Source organism: Amblyomma americanum, chromosome 1 (genome assembly GCF_052857255.1).
Source record: "Amblyomma americanum isolate KBUSLIRL-KWMA chromosome 1, ASM5285725v1, whole genome shotgun sequence".
Taxonomy (NCBI): Eukaryota; Metazoa; Arthropoda; class Arachnida; order Ixodida; family Ixodidae; genus Amblyomma; species Amblyomma americanum.
The window spans coordinates 372,959,531-372,965,530 of NC_135497.1; positions in this window are offsets into that span (position 1 = coordinate 372,959,531).

Below are 6,000 nucleotides of genomic sequence, written 5' to 3' on the forward strand. Positions count from 1 at the left end.
TGCGTGAGTAGGTGGTGGCGTCCACGTACAAATTGAGGCATTATATACTTTTAGTTGGGCGTGCACAGTGAGCTAGCATACGCAGTGACTCTGCGGGCAACGACTGTGCATACACAGAACGCTACATATCTTGCAGAGTCTTACGGGCGTACGCACCCTACAAACCATAGCGTGCGCACGCAACGGGGCATGTTACGGGATGCGTTGACAAGATAGCGGCGCCCTGCTTGCCCGCTTCGGAAAAAAATACGTCGCCGCTGGATTCTCCGACGCTAGCGGTTCACTTTTATTTCGCACTCTCTTGCCCACACGTAGCAGTGTAAGCCCGTTTTTCAGATAATTTGGCGATTTTCATGCTCTTAGGCCTGACTAAATGCAGTGTTTTCCTCGTAGCAACGAAGCCTGTCGAAGCACTTCTCGGGCTTTTAGTCAATTGTTACATTTTCTCCTGTTTGCATGGTTTTTATCCTTGGAACAAAAAAATAATTATTGCAGACACCTTCGTTACCAGTAATTACTGATGAAAATTTCTGCAACCCAGCGTTGATGTGCTTTGACATCTTGTCACTAGATGGCGCTACTGATGACACATGTGCCTGAGGGACGCTACAGCTAAAGTGTAGTGTTTACACTATTCACAGCTACGCAAAGGGGTGCGTACCCAAGCTTACTGCCTATGCTCAACTAAAGGTGTCTATTTATGCACCTTTTCTCAAAACCAGTGGAAGGTTTAAAAAATGAAAATTGGTTTTGAGGAAAGGGAATGGTGCAGTAGAGGTTTAGACTTGGTTGATTTTGAGGAAAGCAAAGGTTCATAACTGGCACCCTAAGTCAGTGGGAACCTTAGTCGGCTGATAAATCTGAATGCTAGGAGCTTGGTGAGTAAAACTGGTGATTTAGAGCACTTATTAACTAATTATGACCCACACGTAGTTACCGTTGGTGAAACTTACATTTACTTACATTACGTCGGTGAAACTAACATTGCGCCCAGATATAGGGGATAGCTGGTATTACCTCCAGGCTACAGGATAGTTCGTAACGACCGGGAAACCCGAGATGGGGCGTCGCAGTAATCAAAAGAAGGCGTTAAATTATTACCCGTCCAAGGTATCGCGGACCACGAAAGTGTTTGGTGCCAGATAAATTTAGGTAAAACTTACCTTGTAGCAGCGCTCTATTGGCCACCAAATGCACCAGTTACATACTTAGAAAATTTGCTGTGTTACCTAGAACATGTGAAGCCGAGAAACCATAAGTTGATTATTTCATGAGATTTTAATCTAGCCGGCATTGACTGGAATACTTTGACGAATAACTCGAGAGAAAGAATTAGCAGTGAATTGCTGCTGGATATTGCCTTTAATAACAACACAGGTGGTGATAGTACACGTGTAGCAGGCAGTATTAAATCAACATTAGACTTCGTATTCCTAGATGGGCGGATCGACAATTACGAAGTAAATGTCGGAGAGGGTATGTTCAATCACAAACTCATTTGTGTACAGATCTACACAATCTAGATTCGAAAGGTTAAAAAAGAGCGTCCATATACCTGATTTTGACAAAGGGGGTCATACAAGTATTATCGACGACTCATCTTTTTCCTTGGACAGTTTTAAAGAAGGTGACATCAACAGCATGTGGTTAAGGTTCAAAAACGTCGTCTTACACTGTGTTAGCACTGTAACGGGGGCTTAGGTTAACGCTCGGGCGGCGGCGAAACCACGGCGGTGACCGAGTCTCTCGTCCGTTCAGGTCAGCAGGCGCTCGGTCTGAGTGATGGCAGTGCGGCTACTTCTTCTTTGCCTCAGCAAATATAGGATGGTGCCCTTCTTCACAGTGGCCCTGGGGAGAAAAGGAGCCACCCTGGTGACTCAGGGTGCCGACAACACAACCGGGTCATAGTATGGCTTGAGTCGTTGGACATGCAGTCTCGCGACCACGTCGGCGGAGATAGGAAGACGGTGTGAGGGGCTCATTAAGGTAGTTCACGGAGGATGTGCGCTCCAGGACGCGGTATGGGCCATGGTATTTCGAAAAAGTTTCTTTGAGAGGCCGGGAGCAGTGGAGGGGATCCACAGCCAGACAAGTGAACAGGGTGGGGAATCCGGATCAAGCTGACCGTCGTCATGGCGTCGTTTTGGCGCCCTTGAGTGTTTGCCGTGAGCGACCGTGCAATCTGGCGGCAGTCTTCTGCGTGCTGGGCAGCTTCAGAAACAGTTGTACACTCAGATGGGGCAGGGCGGTATGGAAGAACTGTGTCGATGCTCCCATCGACACAGTTCTTCCATACCGCCGGATAGATGTCGGCCGTAGAGCAGAAAACATGGGGAGAAACCGGTGGACTGCGTAGCAGTGTTGTAGGCGTACGTAATATAGGGTAGAACGAGGTCCCAGTTCATGTGGTTTGAAGCAACGTACATCGCCAGCATGTCGCCCAGATTGCGATTAAATCGTTCAGTTAGACCATTTGTTTGCGGATGGTAGGCTGTACAAGTCCGATGAATGATATTGCACCCGGTGAGTAGAGCTAGAATATGCGTCCTCTATCAGTGAGGAGTTCACGAGGAGCACCGTGGCGAAGTATAAAGCGCTGCAAAATGAAGGACGCCACTTCACGAGCTGTAGCAGCCGGGAGCGTGGCGGGTACTGCATACCGGGTCAGGTGGTCAATGGCAACAATGACCCATCGGTTGCCAGCAGCGGTGTACGACAGAGGGCCGTATCAGTGCCTCCTACCCAGCAAACAATGTACGTCCCCAGGGGCGCCCAGAAAGGATGGAATGTCCCAGTCGCAGTAAAACATTTATCAAACATTTCCAGGCCATAGAGGCAGGACACAGAAGCAAGCAAAAGGGAATTAGTGCGCCCACTAATGGCCTAGAAACGTTTTTTCGAGGGTGTTAAGCAGAAACAAAAACAAATATTTTGGTCCCAGAAAGGTAACTGGGAACACGTTTTTGGGACCAATGTTTTTCAACAAAAAATACAAATTGACTCCTCGCTCCCTTTTCTCTCTCCCTCGCGCCAAAATGTACGGGGAGAGAAGGTTTTGCTCTTGCACTCGCCGTTTTGAGAGATCAAACGGTTTTGTTCGAACAGCCGAAGGAAGCGCATTTCAAACCGCATCTCTTTCGTGGGCCGTCAGCTCCATGCTGCAGGCAGGCAGGCGACGGCGGTCACCAACGTGCCAGTCTTCTATAGTGTTTCCAACTTCAGCACGGTGCGGCGGTCCCTGCAGGCATCTCCATCTACCAGCAGTCCTCGTTGCGCCGCTGTCTAGCAGAGGCGCAGTAATGACCTCCCATTGCTCGCCCGGCTTCCTCGCTGCGCTCGCCCGGCTTCCTCGCTGGACGAAGCCAGCTTGCGCACACGTATTCGCGCAGCCCCTAGCCGCTCGCGCGCAAGCCCCAGCGCGTGGCAGCTCTTGCTCCCATCACTGGGCTGTCGTGAACTTCGTAGCTACGGATTCATGGCATCTTTCCCGCGCACCTCGGCGTGCCCACATTATTCCTTTTGGAACTGATGCAGCGGCGCGCGGCGCATCGCAAGTTGTTGTTGTTAGCCTATCAAAAGATGGCACATACCCACACTGGGGGATCGGCCAAGAATCGGGTGGCTATTCACCTGAACGCAGTTAACAAAAAGGAAAAGCACGTGGGAGCATATACCGGTGAATTTTTCGTCATGAACAGAAAAGGGATGAGTGTTTTGATTTTAAAATTTTAAGAATAATAATAAAGAGAGTGATTAAATATTAATGATTTAGTCAAAATGGAATAATTGATAGAAAAGAAAAGGTTGAAACACTTAGCAAGGCAGTCGGTGAGATTCTATCAGGAAATTTTGAACAGCGGTGCAAACAGATCTGTGGCTGAACCCAAATGTGGTGGCGCCAAATGATAGCAAGAGCGGGCTGCTCAAACTAAGGCCAAGATGCTGCAAGGGCTCCTCCAGCAACCTTTTTCTCAGTGAGTTGAATCGGCGACAATACAGCCAAAAATGTTCAATAGATTCTGGCTCACGGCAAAATGCACAAAGGGGAGAGAGCGCCAAACCCGACTTGTGTAAATAGAAATTTAGAGGGGGGGATGCGGCAGCGTAGCCTCGTCAGTGATACTTCAAGCTGCCGAGAGCAACAAATTTTCCTGTTCCAATAATGTTTAAGGTGCTCATAATCCGCCGATGTTAAAAGCAAGTTTTTTGCGCAGTTTCGCGGCCCTATACACCATAATGGCGCTCTTACAGGCGTCGTTCGCGGCAGCGGATTTCAAGGCAATGGGCGACTCCTAGCGTGCACTCTGCATCCCTCAGCGCCTCCGACGACTGTGGCGTGTTGGTGGCAGCGTGGCCGTCCACTGCGGTCATAGCCGGGAGAGATCTTCGGAAGCCCACCAGACTCTTGCTGGGAGTGCCCATGGATTAACCTGCTCTACCTACATTGCCGTCCTGTCGCAGCGGTATAGTTTGTGTTCGCGTCGCTGACTTTCAACCCACCCCCACCGGATTACTTGTGCCTTGATCACCTTGATCTCGCCTCCCACGCCGTATTGTGCCGCACGCACGGTCTGCTGTACCATGGGTGCGGCGCGCCAGGGCTCCTACCTCAAGACGTCCCTCCTTTCCATCCGGCTCCAAGCAGTCTTATCTCCACACTTAGTCACAAGAAAATAAAACGGGGGTGTAACGAGGATGTAAGGCGTATGTTTGAGCGTTCGCTGTGCCGTTAGAAGGCGCAGGACAGAAGGCTACGTTGAATTCATGTATATAGTTGCAGCATTTTATTTCATCTCCGAGTTTCCGTTGGCAACGTCGTCAAGGTATGTTGGTTTATGCTCGTTTTTTATTTTCGCCTCGTAGAATTAATTTTTTTTTCCTGTTTTGATAACACGCTCAAGCTTACTCCGAGGCTCGTGCGGGAGGCAAAACCAGAGGGAGGTTTCACCCTGCAGAATATCCGTGTCCTGAAACCGCGTATCTGTATCGTACGCCCATATCGTCTTTTCTTTTGGCACCCAGGTTGCTCTTTGCATGCGTTTGCTTTTGCGTGTGCATATATGCTTTTGTACCCTTTAGAATTTTTGCTTAAGGTGCATCAACTTTCAGCCTGTATTATGTTTTTATTGCTTTATTTTTCAGATTTATCAGAGCTAGAGAAAAATTTGGCCATTATTTATGCTGGCGCCGTAGTGCTCCGTACATTGTGTGTAAAATGGTGCATACATATGCGTCTCCTGTTTGTATTCATTTAAATGCAAAGAGCGCATCTAATACACTGAAATCACATCTGTATTGCGCTGCTATTTCCTGTTATATGGGCGGGATCGGGCGACTTTTTGAATTCATATTTCCTTTGTGTGTAAAATTTTGGCACATTTCATGTTCTTGTGGCGGGAGCAGCGCAGCACGAAACAAAGAATAGAGAGGCGGGAATCAATGCTGATTAACAACCAGATTTTTAGTCCACGTTCGATCGAATATATACATCTTTCTCGTGCAATAAAGAAAGAACAGAAGCATGACAAACGCATAAGAAGTACACGTGGTAAAAGATTAGGACAACGCAAGCAGATAATCAATTTCGCTGTCACGAAACGCTATCGAAAGTATATGCTACGCATATACGTCGCTCTTTTGTCGGATGTTGAAGGCTTCTTCAATCTCCCTGGTCCGTTGATCAAAATATGATGTGATGACCATTGTGTTGCTAAGCTGCAGGTCACATTCATGCTCTGCAATGTTTTGCTAATTCACTGCTGATGGCGCCCTTTAGGGATCTTTTGTGCTCTCAAAGCCGTTCATTCAAATAGCGCCCTGTTTGACTAATGTAGGTGCGTCCGCATGACAGAGGTATTTTACAAACCCTCTTTTCACACATTTCACGTTTTTCCCGGTGTTTTTTCTTTCATTGATTTTTCTTTGCTCGCTGTTGAGTTTGGCGCACAGGCTTCTTGGTTGGGTTCTGACATGAGCACCCAACCAAGAAGCCTACCTTTT